The sequence below is a fragment of the Triturus cristatus genome, chromosome 4_1 (genome assembly GCF_964204655.1).
Source record: "Triturus cristatus chromosome 4_1, aTriCri1.1, whole genome shotgun sequence".
NCBI lineage: Eukaryota > Metazoa > Chordata > Amphibia > Caudata > Salamandridae > Triturus > Triturus cristatus.
The window spans coordinates 44,742,404-44,762,951 of NC_140585.1; the positions used below are offsets into that span (position 1 = coordinate 44,742,404).

The following is a 20,548-nucleotide window of genomic DNA, read 5'->3' on the forward strand; positions in this document are numbered from 1 at the left end:
GGGTCTTGAATAGACATTCAAAAGGGCTAGATGGTTATTTCCGGGCAGATCCAGTAGGACACATTGAATATCATCAGAACCCGTTTGGAGTTGCCTGGCTATAGCACCCAGGTGAATTGCAACCCAGGTACTAAGGCCTCCAGAAGGCCTCACCCTACCGCTTGATAGTGCAAGGATATCAAAAGAAACGAACCCCGCCCGTTGAAAATTTTCCAGAGCCAATGTCTCTTGCAATAGACAGATGTCAAAGGTGTCTATAAAATTACCCCACTCTTCACAGATCACAATAAGAGGAAAAGTAAAAAAGCAAATGTTCAGTCAAAGGAGATAAAGTATGGTAAAAGAAGACAAAATCAGTATAAGGAATTACGCAAAAAAATATTTTACAAGAGAGTAGTGCATAATTTGCTGAAAGATGTGAAGAAATATAAAAAGAGAGCTTTATTTTATAAAAAGAAGAAGCATATTGAAAGCATTGTGGAAAAGGCTTTTGAAGTAAAAAGGAAACTGTTTATTTTACTGTTAAACAGAATTTGATCACTAGATAAACCAATATATGTAATGAAGGCCAAAAGTAGGAGGAAAAGAGTTAATAACATTTTGTGATTTTTTTTGGGAGAATGGAAACTCAGTTCTAGTTCAGAGCCTTTTTTTAATGAAGAGAGTTATTCACTAAGTGAAAAATTATTGTATGCAGTTGACACCAGTGGTAGAGGTTATGAGGTTAGTGATGGTTGTCCAATGAAGAAAGAGAAAATGGTTGAAAGAAATGCAGAAGAAGTGATAGCTGATGAAGTTTTAGGGAGACATGCTAAAAACCCTGTGTACACTTGGGATTGCAGTAGTGTTTGTAGTGTACGACAGGAATCTATTGAAAAATTATGTCGTTTTTTACGAGTCTACACTAAATAAAGTGTAAAACAAAAGATTAAGCTGTTGCAAGGACTAGACCCTTGCAGAGTGCGAAAACATACTGGTTTGCAAGGTCATTCTCTGGCTTGTCTTTCTAGGAAAGTTTGTGAAAGTTTTTTTCACCATTTCAGAATGCTGGCAGTACATTATACTCAAATGCGGAAGTTAGTGAGAAGGTTGTATTATGCAAAAAGTCCAGCACTAAAGTTAAGTGAGTTGAACAGTGCTCTTTCACGTGGGTCAGTTTCAGATGTGAAGCAGGTTTGTGAGGATATTGAGTTTTGTTACTTTGGGCCTCAGCAAGAGAGTGAAGAAACTGACACATTAGTAGAACAAAATGTTGAAGACAATGTAGAACCTGTAATTACAGAAACATTTGAGGATGAAATCACAAAGTTTAAGGTAATTTCAGGTGAAAGACCAAATGTTTCTTGTATTTGTTGTCGGCGAAGTCACTATAAAAACTCAGACTAGGGGTGTCAATCTGTATTTAAAAAGTGAAATAGAAGATAATGATAAGTGGATGGAATTTGCAACTTATTTGTTGGTAGAGGATTTTAGGAATTGTGGTATGTTCTAAGGTGATTTTACCATGTGAAAAAGCCTTCTGCTGTGATATCATGAATCATGTTTGAGAGAAAACTATGCTTTTCCCACAGAGGTTTGGAAGGTGATCTATAAGCTAAACTGAGAGCATATTTTCTGTAAATTCACATTATCTTTCTCAGTCATGTGAGAATGAAGTCTGACATTCTCAGTAAAACATGTACACCCAACAAGGGCAGAGACTGTCAGTTGATTCCTTTGTGTTCTACTACAGCTTCCCAGAGTGTTCTAAAGAACAACTAGAGCGCTAACAGTCCTACTTATGACAAACGTATTGCACACCTGAAGCCCTCTTGATTGGAATAAACTGGTAACACTTAAAACATTTCATTTAAAAAGGAACAAAATGAGGGGGTTCATTTTGCCATAGAAAGTATGATTAGTGCTGTAGAAAGAAAAATTAGGGCACATTTTGAGTGACTTCTCAAATCCTCTTCTATTTCATTAAAAAATTCTGAAATGCATACTGAAACATGCAATTTAAATACAAGCAGCAGACTTCCCTGGTGAGCAGTAGCTTTACTACAGTGATCTAATAAGCAACTAGAGTGCTAACATTCTGAATTTATGGCAAATGTGACACACATCTGAATGCCTTCTTGATGGAATCAAAGTAAAAAACTGTAAGTATTTCCTACTGAGGAGACTGTAGTAAATGAGGAAATTAGGAAACTTCATAACAAATAAGTCTCCCAAAATGGCCACCAGAGACAAAAGAGCCCAAATGTAGACCAAATATCACCCAGATTTAGCCCAAGTATAGCCCAATGACAGAATGTCCCAGAGTGTTCTAACGAACAACTAGAGCGCTAACAATTTTACTTATGACAAAAGTATGGCACACCTGAAGCCATCTTGATTGGAATAAAGTGGTAACACTTAAAACATTTAATTTACAAAGGAACAAAATGAGGGGGTTCATTTTGCCATAGGAATTATGATTAGTGCTACAGAAAGAAAAATTAGGGCACATTTTGACTTTGCAAATCCTCTTCTATTTCATAGACAAATTCTGACATGCAGACTGAAACATGCACTTTGAATACCAGCAGAAGACTTCCCTGGTGAGCAGTAGCTTTACTACAGTGATCTAATGAGCAACTAGAGTGCTAACATTCAGAAATTAAGGCATATTTGTGACACATCTGAATGTCTTCTTGATGGAACCAAAGTAAAAAAACTAATTTTCTCAGGAACTACTGAACAGATTCACACCATTTATGCAAAAGGCACGAGTCTGAACTGAGGACTACCTCTTTGCCAAATTTGGTGTCAATCCGTTCAGCGGTTCGGGCTGTAGCTGCGACAACAGATCCTATGGGAAATTGCATGGGGAAAACGCGTTTTGGGTCCCCCCTTTTTTCTCGGCCCCTGCTTGACGAATCACCACAAAACTTTCAGGGTAGGAGCGGAGCGGAGCTGGCCAAAAGTTTGGAAAATTTTGCGAGGATTCATCAACCGGCGCCAGACTTATTGGGAATAGAATGTTGCGGATTTCCTATGAAAAATAGGTCCTAAGTATAACTATCTACTGGCGACCGCCAGTAGATAATATATATATATATACATATTACCTACTGGCAGTCGCCAGTAGGTAGTTATAGTTAGGACCTATTTTCTATAGGAAATCTGCAACATTCTAATTGGAATAACATTGGCGCCGATTGACGAATCTTCGTGAAATTTTCCAAACTTTTGGCCAGCTCCGGTCCGCTCCTATCCTGAAAATTTCACGGTGATACGTCAAGCGGGGGCCGAGAAAAAAGGGGGGTCCCAAAACGCGTTTTCCCCTTGCATTTTCCCATAGGACCTGTTGACGCAGCTACAGCCCGAACAGCTGAACGGAATTACACCTAATTTGGCAAAGAGGTAGTCCTCAGTTCAGACTCGTGCCTTTTGCTTAAATGGTGTAAATCCGTTCAGTAGTTCCTGAGAAAATTAGAGTTAAAAAGATAGATATATCTGGGCGGAGCCTAACCACACATCTCATCGTGAGATCTGATTGGCTGTCAGTACTTCATCCAAGAAGTGTTGGCAGCCATCTTGGGACCAATATACATGATAGCACCTGATTAAAAAGCATTGCAGTTAATAGAAGGTTTTAAGACTTTAGTTACATTAAACATCATTTGTTGATGGTACCATACTCATTTTAGGAATTGTGGTATGTTCTAAGGTGATTTTACCATGTGAAAAAGCCTTCTGCTGTGATATCATGAATCATGTTTGAGAGAAAACTATTTTCTCATGCTTTTCCCACAGAGGTTTGGAAGGTGATCTATAAGCTAAACTGAGAGCATATTTTCTGTAAATTCACATTATCTTTCTCAGTCATGTGAGAATGAAGTCTGACATTCTCAGTAAAACATGTACATCCAACAAGGGCAGAGACTGTCAGTTGATTCCTTTGTGTTCTACTACAGCTTCCCAGAGTGTTCTAAAGAACAACTAGAGCGCTAACAGTCCTACTTATGACAAACGTATTGCACACCTGAAGCCATCTTGATTGGAATAAAGTGGTAACTCTTAAAACATTTAATTTAAAAAGGAACAATATGAGGGGGTTCATTTTGCCATAGAAAGTATGATTAGTGCTGCAGAAAGAAAAATTAGGGCACATTTTGAGTGACTTCTCAAATCCTCTTCTATTTCACTAAAAAATTCTGACATGCAGATTGAAACATGCAATTTCAATACCAGCAGCAGACTTCCCTGGTGAGCAGTAGCTTTACTACAGTGATCTAATGAGCAACTAGAGTGCTAACATTCAGAAATTAAGGCATATGTGTGACACATCTGAATGCCTTCTTGATGGAACCAAAGTAAAAAACTGAAAGTATTTCCTACTGAGGAGACTGCAGTAAATAAGGAAATTAGGAAACTTCATAACATATAAATCTCCCAAGATGGCCACCAGAGACAAAAGTGCCCAAATGTAGCCCAAATATCACCCAGATGTAGCCCAAGTATAGCCCAATGACAGAATGTCCCAGAGTGTTCTTAAGAACAACTAGAGCGCTTACTGTCTTACTTATGACAAAAGTATGGCACACCTGAAGCCATCTTGATTGGAATAAACTGGTAACACTTAAAACATTTAATTTAAAAAGGAACACAATGAGGGGGTTCATTTTGCCATAGAAATTATGATTAGTGCTGAAGAAAGAAAAATTAGGGCATATTTTGAGTGACTTCTCAAATCCTCTTCTATTTCATTAAAAAACTCTGATATGCAGACTGAAACATGCATTTTTAATACCAGCAGCAGACTTCCGTGGTGAGCAGTAGCTTTACTACAGTGATCTAATGAGCAACTAGAGTGCTAACATTCAGAATTTATGGCAAATGTGTGACATATCTGAATACCTTCTTGATGGAATGAAAGTAAAAAACTGAAAGCATTTCCTACTGAGGAGACTGCAGTAAATGAGGAAATTAGGAAACTTCATAACAAATAAATTTCCCAAGATGGCCACCAGAGACAAAAGAGCCCAAATGCAGCACAAATATTACCCAGATGTAGCCCACATGTAGCCCAATGACAGAAGTGTGCAAAACACTTATTTTTTGTGTATTTGCAGTTTTATATAGTGCAGACTTGTCAGGTATTGGAGTGCTTTACATGAGCATTGGTTACACCACACAAGATCAAATTCATTTTGGTTGTAGACATGGGGAGATTAAGTGATTTGACCAGAATCACAGAATGTTGAGCTGAAGCAGAAACTCCAACCTGGTTCCCCAGTTGCAAAGTGTGCAGCTCTGGAAGTAACACCACATCCTCTCCCTTAGGTGCAACATTTAATCAAGTGGTCAACTGGATAAAAAAACAAAGATTACAAATAATTTAAAAGTTCTTTGTCGCTATTTGAAAACTCAGAAAATATGTCCTCATTTTAGTTTTTTAGAGCACTAACCATAATTTTGATGCAAATAAGACCCTCATATATGTAATTTCTAAAGGAAATGCTCTAGGTATTACAGTTTTGATCACATCAAGATGACGTCAGGCGTTCCACACTTTTGTAATAAATATAGAATGTTAGCAATCTAGTAGTTCATTGGGATACTGTTGAGAGGCAGAGGCCAGGGGCACGGACTCTGAAAATTGAAGGCAGGTAGGAGAGTGCAGAGGCAACAATTTGACCACACTGGGCAGGCAGGAAGGGCAGTGGCAGCACAACAGACTATGGAGGGCAGTGGAAAGGGGGGCAGGGGCAAGAAACCAACAATACAGGACTGGCAAGAGAGGCTGTGGCAATATAATAGACCATTGTGGGCAGAAGGAAGAGGCAGTGGTAGTACAACCATACATCAAGATGACGTCAGGCGTTCCACACTTTTGTAATAAATATAGAATGTTAGCAATCTAGTAGTTCATTGGGATACTGTTGAGAGGCAGAGGCCAGGGGCACGGACTCTGAAAATTGAAGGCAGGTAGGAGAGTGCAGAGGCAACAATTTGACCACACTGGGCAGGCAGGAAGGGCAGTGGCAGCACAACAGACTATGGAGGGCAGTGGAAAGGGGGGCAGGGGCAAGAAACCAACAATACAGGACTGGCAAGAGAGGCTGTGGCAATATAATAGACCATTGTGGGCAGAAGGAAGAGGCAGTGGTAGTACAACCATACATGCCAACGACCCGTTTCAGCCAGGAAACGTCCAATGTTTTTAAGCTCAAATGGGCTTTATTTGATCTGTCTCCTGTCTACAATCTCCTCTTTTTTAATGTAACTCAAAGGGGAAAATCAATACCCCAGTTTTTTTTCAAAATCTCCCTCTTACCAAGTTCAAAATGTTCGCAAGTATGGTACATTGGATCATGGTAGGCAGGAGGAATTGGGGTAGGGACATGGACTCGGATAACAGAGGACAGGAGGGACATGGAGAGGTGCACCAAACTGACCCCACAGGGCAGGCATCAGGGTTTGCAGCAGCACAATACATCACACAGGGCATGCGGGACGCGAGTGCAGAACAACAATCCATAGAAAGCAATAGGGAGGGGACAGGACCATGCACATGGACAACAGAGAACAGAGGGGAAAGAGGCAATGGTAGCTAGCTGACCATAATGGACAGACAGGAGAGAAAGCTGCAGCATAACAGACAATAAAGGGCAGGAGGGACGGATCAGGGGCATTACAATGGAACAGACAAGCCAGGAGGGAGGGAATAGGAGTCTGCACATGGAAACAGAGGGCTGGGGGCAAGGGGGCAGGGCAGGAGCAGCTAGCTGACCACACAGAGAAGGTGGGAGGGGCCATGGCAGTACAGAAGACCATGCATGGCAAGCGGGAGGGTTAGTGGCAGCACAATGGCTATGATGGGCAAGAAGGAGGGTGCAGGGGCATGCACAAAGGACCATGGAGGATAGAAGAGAGGGTCAGGACCTGGGCACAGACAAGAGAGTTCAGGGGAAGGGGCCTCACAACAGACCGCGCGGGGCAGACAGGAGGAGCAGTTGCAGCACAACAGACCAGGGAGGGCAGAAGGGTGTGGCAGTAAAATGGACCTTGGAGGACAGGAGGAAGGGGATAGGGGAATGGCATGTGGACAGGCAGGGTGGAGGTGGCAGGGACAAGTTACAGTCATCTGACAATGCTAGGCAGGTGGGAGGGGAGTGGCAGCTCAACAGAACACTGAGTAGATAGGAGTGGCAGGTCCATGGAACATGGTGGGCAAAAAGGATGGAGCAGGGGCATTCACAAAGACATCGGAGGGCAGGGAGAAGGAGAATAGGGGCAGCAAGCTAAGCACAGAGGCTAAGCAGGAGGTCAATGATGGGCCATAGAATTGGGCAATGGAGGGCACGAGGAGTGGACTGGTACATCTTGCTAAATGGAGGGCAGTGGCAGCACATCAGACCATGCATGACAAGAGGGAGGAGGCTAGTCCATGGATTCAGACAACAGAGGATAGGGAGGAGGTGGATGGGGCAGCAAGCTAACTGTTCAGAGAAGGTGGGTATTAGGAACTTTATTGTTTTTAAAATGTGTGTCTGTGCGAACTACTTAAAATATGAACAAGTATGCAGCATAATCTCACTTTTATTCAGGAAGAAGATGACGTTTGTGACTGTGACTCCGGGCTCACTTGGCAGAAACACCCCCTGACCTTCCACCCCCATCGCAAAATTTAATGCCCGTGAAAATGGTAGGTGGACGCAGTGTTATATAGAACATAGTCCTGAGAGCACGATTGAAAATGAAAACTAGATATAGTATATGGTATAAACTATGCACCAAAAAGTGTGATATAAGATGAACCGGGGCGTGAAATATAATATGCAATACATTGTGTGCATGCGATATGCGCCTTGGAGTGTAATATGCACAGGGCAGTGTTGTGTAACCTAACTAGTCTCTAAAGTTGTAATATAAAATATGTGCTGGGGAGTGTAACGTTGCATATGCACTGTGACAAAGATATGGATCCCAGATTGTAATATGTATGGCATAGCGCTGTGCGTTATAACATAGGCATCGAGGAAGGCACGTTAGATGGGGCAATATAACCCGTGCGAAGGCAAGTGTGGCATGACATATTCACGGGGTGGTGTTACAGTGCACATGGGCTAGAGAGTGTCATAGCATATGCACTAGCTGGTGGAATACAACACAGAGGTGTGTGGCACTCGGCGGGCACTGGTGGGTGTAACACAGCATTGGGTTCAACCAGGAGCATGCTGTGACTCTCAAGTGAGGTTTGTCTCCTTTCCAGAGAGTAAAATAAAAAGTATTACACATCCAGCGGTGGATGTGTGTTTTATTAACCGTGAGGGGGGTTTCTTGCATAGTTTGGATGGCTTGGTGTGCGTGTGTATTAAATGTGCCCGTCAATAGCTACCCATATTTGTATAAATAAACGACAAGGGAGAGTACCCACCGGCGGGGGGGCCGGGATTAGACACGGTAGGGCGTCAGACACGTCAGAGCTTCACTAGCGGTGTAAATACATTCCACGTGGATTCATTGTATGCATCGTCACCTTTTAATGAATATCACGCAAATCGTCATGGTGATAGGTACATACGGTTTGTCCAGCATGTCCTAGGTGTTTCTAGAAATATATATTTTAAAAAAATAATAAAAAACAAAGGCCGGCCCTGGGGGATGGGGTCCCCGGGGCCATAAGTGGCCTGAGGAGGGGGGCAACGCAGCCCCCCTCTGAAAGAATAAAAGAAAAAAAAAAAAAGCCATGATCCGGGGGTTGGGGTCTCCGGGGCCGATTAAGGCCTTGGGAGGACCAAAATTATTTAAAAAAAAAAAAAATAGGGTGCAGGCCCTGGGGGATGAGGTCCCCAGGGCCAATAAATTAAAAAAAGAAGGGGGGCACACAGTCCGCCTTCTTAAAAAAAAATACAAAATTTTTAAAAAACGGCATCGCGCCGGAGGCCACGCCCGCTCCTTGCAGCACTCTGAAAATGCGCCCCCTGGCCAGTTGTAAGTTGGGGAATTAATTCCCCTTCAATACTGAGGGTCCCTGAGGGCCAACTAGCCCAACAGGTATCTCCAGTATGCGCCAGGGAGCTGCGTTTGCAGAAAAGGTATTCTGAGGCCACGCCCCTTTTTACACCTCTATGCAATGCAGCACTGTGGCGCTTACTGGAGGTACCTAGTGGGCTAGTTTGACCCTAGGGACCCTTAGGATTCAAGGGGACTTAATCTCTCAACTTAGAAAGGCCACAGGGCACGTTTACACAGTGAAGAAGGGAGGGGACGGGGCCTGAGGTGATGTGTGCAAACACGCCCTATGGCGCGTTTAAGTTGGGGAAATAATTCCCCTTCAATCCTGAGGGCCCCTGGGGGATAACTAGCCCACCAGGTGCTTCCAGTAAGCGCCACTGAGCTGCGTTGCAGAGAGGTGATCTAGGCCGTGCCCCTTTTTACATCTCTCTGCAACGCAGCTCTGTGGCGCTTACTGGAGGTATCTAGTGGTCTAGTTGGACCCTAGCCACCCTCAGGTTTCAAGGGGACTTAATCTCCCAAATTAAAACGGCCACAGGGCATGTATACACAGTGGGGAAGGGAGGGGACGGGGCCTGATGTGACGAGTGCAAACACGCCCTGTGGCGCGTTTTAAGAGGTAGTTTTAATCCACTGCCCTGTTATATACTAGGGGCTTACAGAGGAGGTCATGCTAATCACAGGGGGACCCCAACGCATAGTGTTCCCTAGTGTATGTAGGTGTTTTCACTGTATTCTGAGTGTCTTTTAACATAGCACTGGCTCGAGGACTGGTTAGTCAGACTCCGTTACCACCAGTATCCGTCTGAAAAGGTTGAGGGTACTGGATGATTTTGCAACAAGGCTTGTTTCTGCTCTTCTGTTTGTTCTTTCTGCACGTTATCCTTCTTCCTGCACTTTTCTTCGTCTTTGAGGACTTCTGTTGCTTCTTTGTGAATTTTTTTTTCTTTCTGTGCGTTTTTTCTTCTTTCTTCACATGTCCTATCTCTGTAGGCATAGTTAGAAATTAGCATTTAAAAAACCTTTGAAATTCACTGAAAAAACCACAGGTTTCAGGCACGTTATAGTTAGGAATTAGCATTTAAAAAACCTTCGAAATTCACTGAAAAAACCATAGGTTTCAGGGGTGTTATAGTTAGCTGGGCTTTTCACTCGTACAAAACCATTGAAATTCCCCCGTTATAATTAGTTCAGCTAACTATAACTCGCGCGCCCGCAATGCACTGCTGATGACTTCACATATTACATCACTCATGACATGGTCAGTGACATCACTCATGACATCTCAAATGACATCACTGATGACATCACTGATGACATCACTGATGACATCATCCTTGTGATAGAGTGGCAGACCTCCTCTCACCCTAATATAACATTTGATACACACATTCAAAAATAGAAAGTAAAATGTTCAAAACAATGGACATACCAATACCAGTTACAACAACCTATTCAGTAATTCTAAGCTCCACATACACATCCACTCATTCACCAACAGTCCTATACAGTCACTCATACATGTACTCACTCATCATATGTACTCATACACCTATACATCCTGTTACACAACGCCATTCATCCATAGAGTTACTCATACACATAGTCACTCATGCTAATAAAGAATCAAACATCCATTTACTTGCATATACAGTTATACACACACCACCACACTTACTTCTACAGAAACTTACACATACTTAGTTTTTTACAGAATCACTTATAGAAACACATACTTAATCATACAGGTACTCTTTAAATCTCTCACTCTCACATATACTCACTTATATACTCCAATAGTCACATAAACTAGTTTAAAACATATGTAGTTACTCATAAAGACACTATTGAGACAGTCATTCACTCAAAACACACCAATGCACATACTCATCCACCCATAAAGTCCTGCACACATGCTGTCTTCAACACATACAAACAGTGAGTCACTCATTCATGCACCTATGCACTACGCAATACCCCCCACCGAACCATACAGACACTCAGACACTCATACAGATACTCAAAAACAACTAATAACCTATATAGACACTCATGTAGCTACTCACCAAGCCATGCAGCCTCTTATACACAAAGTGAGAGACTGATATTTACATATTTATACATTACTCACTAAGCCATGTATTCACTAAGATACACTTACTCAGTCAGTTATACAATCAATTTTTCAAAAACAAATCATCCATTTAGACACTTATATACCCATTTACGCTTCCATCGACCTTGAGATATACATATATAAAACATATGTAATTTTCAGAAAAACACACATTCACTGGATGATGTCATCAGTGATGTCATTTGTGATGTCATTTGAGATGTCATCAGTGATGTCATGAGTGATGTCACTGACCATGTCATGAGTGATGTAATATGTGACGTCATCAGCAGTGCATTGCGGGTGCGTGAGTTATAGTTAGCTGAACTAACTATAACGGGGGAATTTCAATGGTTTTGTACGAGTGAAAAGTCCAGCTAACTATAACGCCCCTGAAACCTATGTTTTTTTTAGTGAATATATATATATTTATTATTTCTTTAATATTATTATTTATTTATTTTAGTTATTTATGTATTTATTTTTCTGTGTGCAGCATCTCTAGGAGCTAACACTGTCTGATGCGGAAGCTGCTGATTTTGAACAAGGTACGTGTATAAGAGCCAGCCGTGAAAAGGACAGCACCAGCGTTTAAAAAGGGACCGCCTCCGGAGAAATGCGCCCGACAATCAGCAACCCTACTTAAAAGCCGAACCACCACCAAGAAAAGGGCTCTACAACCCCCGCCTGTGCTTAAAAGCGGATCACCTACTGAGAATGGGGTTCTACAGAAGCACCAAACAGGTGAGCTTTTAACACAGGGAGACTAAGTTTTTAAAAAGCAGGTTGTACCCAGAGCCCATTGTAAAGTAGATTGATCCATTTTTAATATATGTTTTTGTTTACATGTGTAGAACCTGTACAAGAGTTTGGGGGAGAAGAAGAGTCACTCAAGGTGGGCCGATTGTCAATACATCTAATGGACATCACGAAGGCGGGGCAAAATGAACCAGAGGCAGCAGCTGGTGAGAGAGGGGATGCGCTGCTGGACTGCATTCACGAAGGTGTTAAAGACAAGGGGTTCGTACATTTACCAGCGCAGATGCTGCAACAGATTTTTTGTAAACCTGTTGAAGGGACGGTTGGAGGTTGTAAAGCACCTAAAGTAAAGCCTTCATATGTGAAAAAGTTAAAGACGGATCTAGCAGATACCCCCAAAATTCAAAACCGCCACGTAGATTCATCTTTAAAAAACTTACAAAAAAACTGTCGCAGAGAGGTCTCAGCCCCCCTTTTTTCCCCAGATGCCTAAAGTTCTAGCTGAGGTACGGGTCCCAATAGACACCCCCTCCCGAGACCTTTCCACACAGCTTGGTACGTGTAATAAACAGAGAGTTAGAGGAGTGAGCGCTAAACGCTGCAAGAAGCCTGCAACAAACAAAGACTTATGTAATCTATCCGTAGATCTCCAAAGGGATAGGAGCCCCCTACCAAATAAGGACCCGGGGTTCGGTGGGGAGGTTGTTGAAAGTAATGAGTCAGCTCAGGCATTGTATGCAAGTTGTATAAAGCTTCTTCAGGAGATGTCCAGGTTAACAGAGTTCTGAAATAACACCAGCAGAAGCGCACAACAGTCTTTCTAATGTAAGCTATGAGGAATACAGAGTCCCGCCCCCCAGCCCCCTCTCAGCTCATGCCTCTGTGGCCCTGGATTATTATGATCAGCATTTAAATTTCGCTCAGCAAGTGCCACCCTCTACACCCAAGGGGTCCTATGAACCTACTAGTCCCTCCTCAAGTGTAATAATACTGTCTTCCCCCTCTTCAGACCATAATTATAGTACGGCTTTGAACGGGGTTGAAAAGTTGTATTATGAATTAGCATCTAGCCCCACGGCATCCGCACCGGGTTGTTCGCATTGGGAGCCTGTTTCTTTAGACCCTCTCGACAATAATATTGAAAATCCTAGAGGCGCGCTGACATCGGTAATCGGGACTAATGCACAGAGGTGTTCGCAGGGGGACCCAGCTTTAACAGCTAGCAGCGCCGCCATCAACAATAGAATTGTTAATAGTGATCAGGGGGTAATCCTAATGAGAACCCACAGTAATACAAGCCCTACATTAACAGACCCACCCGCCAGCAGCGGCAATTCTGAAATAGTTCCTAAAACTGTTTTACTGGCAGATATCAAAGAAATTCAGCAGTCTATCAAGCAAGTAAAAGCTAGGGTGAACTCTATAATCTTAAAACAAGGAAAGGCAAAAAACACGAACCGACCGTTAAATAGCGTGTTGGCTGAAATAAATCAGGAGGTAAAATGGTGTAAAAGCTATGTGGTATCAGCCTGTGAATTAACAGCTACCGGCCTAATGCTCATACCTTTATGACTAGGCCCACAGGCCCACCTAAAAATTTCTAATTCTGGGCTTATGAATAAAGCTACATATGTATCAAAATATAGAAAAACAATTCATAAGATACTTAATAAGGCTCGACGCATCTTGTGGGCCGTTAAGAACACAAAGTCGTTAGAAAAGGCCAGCGCTAGTTTAACGACCAATGAGGTACCGATAATAAGGTGTAAAAGCAACCCTATTGAGCCTGAAACAGCCCCAGTCTGTAGACCACGTACATGTGAAGTTGCGATAGGGGGGTCAGCTCATCATGTAACGGTGGGTGATATTGGGACAACATTCACGGCTACAAGTTTTCCGGTTCAATCAGGACGTGGTAGGATACCTCAAGACACACGGGGTGATAACAAGCAGAAATGGCTTAATAGAGCGAGGCTTAGCCGTCGCTTAATAACTACCTTAAAGAAAGCCCGAATGCACGTCACAAGACGGTTTAAAAAACTGGTTGCTAAGGCCCAAAGACAGACGCCTCAGGAGCCCACCCCTTTTGAGTTCTCCCCGTAGCCCCAGCCCTCAAACTGAAGACTTAGAGACAGTGTTTTTAGAGAGCGTCAGAAGGTACACTCGCCCTGTAGAGAAATTTAACGCTGTAGAACATTACGAGGAGTTTAGATTTGTCAACCTTGACCGCATAAACTCCGCAGATCATAGCTCTAGTTGTTCGAGGTCGTGCGGGGGTGGTTCTAGACCTTTAAAGACTAGTCTGTACAGTAAAATCATAGGAAAAAAACAACAATGGCTGTTGATTTTAACACCCCGACATCTAATACATGCCTGGCAGGTAGCATAGCAGGAATATTGGCGGCCCGTAACACTACAGATGCTGTTTTCTTGTCTAGAGCTAATGCAGCCCATACAGCGCTTAAAATACCTACAAATCACCCTGTTGGCTTAGGAGACCTGGGGCTTTTTGAGAACTATTTTAATGTCACGGTGAAAATTCTGTACCACAACAGCTCCTGGCGGTACTTCACTACAGGGCAGCCTCTGAAAAACAAGACCCTTTATGTTCTTCACCATGAAAAGCATTTTTACGGTATCCTGAATTTAAAAGGATTTTTAGGAGCTAGGTATGTGTGCCCATACTGTGATCATGTTTACAGCAATCGGATAACGCATGACTGTGCAATGTAATGTCAAATGTGTCAGACAGCTGGATGCGAAGTCGTTGCAGAGCCGAAGGTGCGCTGCAGCACGTGTAATCTATTCTGCCGCTCACAAAAATGTCTGTGCATACATAGCAGGGTTGTACGGTGCAGAATTAAAATAGACTGTGCGCGCTGCGGGCATTATGTCGCAGCGGGTCACAAATGCCGGGGCATGAAGTGCCCCCGTTGTAAGGCGTCTTTTCAAGAGGGTGCAGAACACATGTGATACATGCGTAAGGGCCAACAGCCACCTAAAACCGAAGATTAGATCATTTTTGATATAGAGTGCACCCAAGAAACATCTGTACACGAGCCCCATTATATCTACGCCCATCATCTAACTTCGAATGAGAACTGGGAGTTTGAAGGTCGCTCATGTGTGAGTGATTTCCTAGCCACCTTCATACAGCCCCAATATAAGGGGTATACCATGATGGCTCATAACTCAAAGGGGTATGACTCATTTTTTATTTTACAAAAGATGATTAGTGAAAAGATGCCTGTAAAACTTATCACCCAGGGCTCAAAGTTAATGCTGGTAACGGCTGTAACCTTACAAATACACTTTATAGACACCTTAAATGTTCTACCCATGAAGCTAAGTAATTTGCCAAAAGCTTGTGTGTTTCCAGGGTGTAAAGGTTATTTCCTCCATTTTTTTAACACCTGGGCTAATCAGAATTATGAGGGTCCCATGCCGCCGCCGCACAGCTATGGAGCTGAGTATATGATGCCTGATGAGAAAAATAACTTTTTACAATGGTATGCTGAAAACCGCGACAAAACTTTTAATTTTCAAGCAGAGTTAAAAGCCTACTGTCAGGCGGATGTTATGATATTGCGCCAAGCCTGTAATCTTTTCAGCGATGCAGTTGTAGGCATGACTAAACAAGTGGAAGTAACTAACCCAAACAAGCCGCGGGAGACCGAATGTATAGAGTACATTGATCCTTTTCAAAGTATTACGTTGGCTTCCATGTGTATGTCTATCTATAAGCACACGTTTTTACAGCCGGACAGCATAGCTTTAATACCACCAGACCTCTATAGCGGTAAACAAAAGCGCTACTCCACGCCCTCGATACAATGGCTCATGTACATCTCTAACAAAGAAAGCATCTACATTCAACACACCTTACAGGCTGGTGAATATCGTGTAGGGCCTCATTACCTGGATGGGTACGCCGTGATCAATGGCAGGCCAACAGCCTTTGAATACAACGGTTGTTTTTACCACGGATGCCCCCGATGCTACAAACCAAACGAGTTTAATAAACTGTTGGGCACCAAGTTTGAGCACCTTTATAGGCGCACACTGGTGAAAGCTCAATATGTTAAAAATTAGGGTTTCATTATGAGAACCCTCTGGGAACATGAGTGGGCTGACATGCTCGCATCAGACGCCGAGCTAGGCCCTTTTCTTAAAAGTCAGCAGCTACCTGAACCAATAGAACCCCGCCATGTCTTATTTGGGGGCCGTACAAATGCGATACAGCTGTACCGAGCTGTGGGTGAGAAAATACACTACTATGATTTCACAAGCCTGTATCCGTTTGTCAATAAACTGAAGTTGTACCCCGACACATACTTTGGATTAGTTAAGTGTGAAATGTATCCGCCCTGGGGTCTTTACTTTCCAGTGTTACCCTACAGAGTCGATAGTAAGCTCATGTTTCCCCTTTGCCAAACCTGCGCTGAAAGTAAGGAAGCCGCCTTATGCCTACACAGTGAAGCACAACGGATGTTAAGGGGTACCTGGTGCAGTATAGAGATTCAAGAGGCTCTAAAAAAAGGATACCGGCTGGGAAAAATAATGGAAATTTGGCACTTTGAAAGGACAACAGCCCATCTTTCTTCCGAGTATATCAATTTATTTCTCAGAGACAAACAGGAGGCATCGGGTTTCCGGAACGGTGCACTGATGCTGGCTCCAAGCAGCAGTACATCGATGAGTACTATGTTCATGAGGGCATAAACCTGAGACCCGATTTTATAGAAGCCAATACCGCAAAACGCCAGCTGGCAAAGTTATGCCTTAACTCCTTATGGGGAAAATTTGCGCAACGCACAAACTTGTCAAACACAACCATCGTCACAGATCCTGACGACTTGTTTAATTACCTTTTTGCACCCTGTTATGACGTGTCCAGCTGTGAGTTTATTAATGACGATACCGCTATGCTGAGTTGGAAACATGTTAAAGAGTACCCCACAACGTGTAACAATATAAAACATTTTATGGCCTGTTTTACAACTGCACATGCTCGTCTGGAGCTGTACAAGTTGTTAGATAAACTGCAGGAGAGGTGGCTGTACCACGACACAAACTCTGTTATTTTTGTAAGCAAAGTAGGAGACGAAGACCCTCCTCTAGGAGATTATCTGGGGGATTTAACTAGCGAGCTAGAACCGGATGAGTACATAGTCGAGTTCGCTTCAACTGGTCCCAAAACGTACAGCTACAAAACGTCTAACAATAAAGTCTGAATGAAAGTCAAAGGTATAACATTAAATGTTAAGAATACCTTAAAAATAAATTTCGACAGTCTGAAGAATCTAGTGACCGCGTATGCCACAAAGACCGATCATTCCTATGACAGAACAATCATTGTAAATCAGCCTTCTATAGTGAGAAACAAAAAAAGATGGGAAATCATGACACAGCCGCTGCATAAAACATTGAGAGTGGTGTTCGATAAACGGGTCTTAATGTCAGACTACAAAACTATCCCTTACGGTTATTAAAGATGCATTACTACTGAGAACCTCTAACAGCATAGATACCAGATTGCAGCACCCGTTTTCATGCGTTATAGCGGGGCCCTCCAATTGCGGGAAAAGCTATTTTATAAAAAAACTATTAGAAAATGCACCACGTGTTTTATCCCAAACGCCTAACAATATTGTGTGGCTTTATTCCTGCTGGCAAGATTTTTATAATGACCTCAGTTACCAGTTCCCTCATATTAGATTTATAGAAGGGATACCTAGCAGTCTTAATGACGACGACTTGTTACCTAAGGAACGTGTGAATATGATAATTGTAGATGATCTTATGCGGGAAGGAGGGGACCATCCTGAGATAGAGCGAGCTTTTACTCAATATTCGCACCATCGTAATCTGAGTATATGTTACATCGTTCAGAACTTGTTTTACAAGGGTAAGAGCAGCCGGTCTATCGCTCTCAACGCCTCCTACCTAGTTTTATTTAAAAACCCCAGGGATAAACAACAGATAGCCATTATAGCTAAACATATGTATCCGGGGGGCACCCAGTTTTTTATGGAAGCCTTTAACGATGCGACCGCTAAGCCCCACGGTTACTTATTGGTAGACTTAAAGCCTCGTACTCTAGAAGACTACAGACTGCAGGGTGATATTTTCCAGCCCGAGCTACCGGTTGGCTACACCCTTAAACCTAGACCCAAAGGTTATAAAAAAGATTCGCTAAAATGCCCGAAACCCATTTACCCTCTAAGCTTCACGCCATATGGTATTAAACATGTGTTGGGTCAGGATGTTTGCACTTTGTTTTTGTTCTAAGAAGTCTTTGTAGTCACGAGGTAGGTGACTCCTCCTTTCGACGAAAGTGCTCATGGGCATTGACTCTATCCCCAGATTGTTTTGCCGTAAGGGTTATGATGGAGTTAGTAAGAGTAGAAAGAGATGTCCATGTATAGTGTATCTAAGTAAGCTAATACTGCAACCGATAAAGGTAGCCGGGGAGGTGGGTGGGCGCATACGACTCTACAGCTCAAAATGCCAAGAACAGATGCATACTGGGTAAGTAGCATTTTCCATTCGAGGCGTATGAGCTGTAGATCATATGCTTTAGCATAGACTATACAGCAGTTACTCCCAAGCGGTGGCTAACCTGCATCTGTTGCAGTGGTCTGGAATAGTGTTTTTAAAGCAGCCTGGCCCACACTAGCTTGTTATCTCGCTAATACATCTACACAATAGTGTTTTGTGAATGTGTGTGGTGTAGACCATGTTGTAGCTTTGCAAATATCATCTAAGGGTATGTTCCGTAAGAATGCCATGGAAGCCCCTAATTTGCGTGTAGAGTGTGCTCTAGGGGGAATTGTTAATGTGCGTTTAGATTTAATATAGCATATTTGTATGTACTTAACTATCCACCATGCAATTCCTGCTTTTGATATAGGATTGCCTTTATGTGGGGGTGAAAAAGCAACAAAGAGTTGTTTGGTTTTCCTAAAATATTTAGTTTTTTCAATGTAATAAAGTAATGCTCTCTTAACATCTAATGTGTGAAGGGCACGTTCTGCCACTGAGTCTGGTTGAGGAAAAACACGGGTAACTCAACAGACTGGTTGAGATGAAAGGCAGAAACGACTTTGGGTGAAAATTTGGGGTTAGTCTTAAGAACCACTTAATTTTGGTGAATTTGTAAAAATGGTTCTTGTATAGTTAGTGCCTGGAGCTCACCAACTCTCCTAAGAGATGTGATGGCTATGAGGAAGGCTACCTTCCAAGTCAGAAATTGTAGTTCACATTTGTGCAATGGCTCAAATGGTGGGCCCATGAGTCTTGTAAGGACTATATTAAAGTTCCACACAGGAAAGGCTTTGATAGCAGGTATACGAAACAAGGACAAGTGTTGCCCGTTTTGGAGGTAAGCGGCTATTACAGCAAGATACAGTATTATAGATGTATATGCTAAGTTAGACTGCTGTAGGTGTAACAGGTAGCAAATGATGTTTTGAATTGAAGCATCAAGCGGATTGATTTGATTGTTGTTACAATAAATTACAAATCGTTTCCATTTTGCTGCATAGCATGCTCTTGTGGTAGGTCGTCTAGCCTCTTTATTGATGTTCATGCAGTCTGGTGGGAGATTAAGATAGCCAAACTCTATGATTTCAGGTGGCAGATCACAAGGTTGAGTTGACTGGGATCTGGATGTCTTATCTCTCCATGGTTCTGAGTGAGAAGCTTGGGGAGAGGTGTAGGTTTTGATGAGGAACTACTGATAGTTCCAATAGGGTTGTGAACCAGGGTTGTCGAGCACATGAGGGAGCAACTAGGATCATTGTGAGGGAATGTTGCTAGAGGTTCCAAACCCCTATTGGAATTAGCGGGAGAGGTGGAAAAGCGTAAGCAAATATCCCTGAACAATTGATCCGTAGCGCATTGCCATTGGACAATGGGTGTGGATACCCGGATACGAAGTTTGGGCATTTTGCGTTGAGGTGTGTGGCAAACAGATCTATGTCTGGGTAGCCCCACATTTGAAAAAATGGGAGAAGAACTTGAGGGTGTAGTTCCCATTCGTGGATCTGTTGTCTTTGACGACTGAGTAGATCTGCAATTTGATTGTTTACTCCTGGGAGATGTTCTGCAAGGAGATATATTCTTTGAAGTATGGCCCATCTCAATACGCTTTGAGCTAGGTGTGAAAGCTGTAGAGAGTGTGTCCCCCCTGTTTTTGTATGTAGTACATTGCTGTCATGTTGTCTGTATGAACTAGGACATCTTTGCCTACTAGATGTATTTGAAAAGCTTTCAATGCTAGAAAGATTGCTAGCAGCTCCAGATGGTTTATGTGGAGTTGTTTTTGTTGTAGAGTCCACATGCCCTGAATGGTATGTTTTTGAAGATGAGCTCCCCAACCAGTGAGGGATGCGTCTGCTGTGAGCAATATCTGTGGAACCGGGTCGATGAATGGCCGTTTGGAAAGGTTTTGTGTATTCCACCACTGCAGAGAGCGATAAGTGCGGCCGTCCATCAACACCAGATCGGTTAACTGACCTTGAGCATGGTTCCACTGACGTGCTAAGCATTCCTGTAGGGGACGCATTTGGAGTATTGCTTATGGAATAATTAGAATGCAAGACGCCATCATTCCAATCAACTGCATAAACACTCGGGCTGGTTGTGAGTGCTGCAGTTGAAATTGTGATATTAGGGTTTCTA

At 42.8% G+C, this 20,548-nt stretch overlaps 1 protein-coding gene across 3 annotated transcripts in view; it reads right to left on the minus strand.

Annotated features, from left to right (window-relative positions):
- Nucleotides 1–20,548, minus strand: part of LOC146839431 (voltage-dependent L-type calcium channel subunit beta-1-like) — a 269,660-nt gene that overhangs the window by 172,876 nt on the left and 76,236 nt on the right. The gene's annotated exons all lie outside the window — the stretch shown is intronic.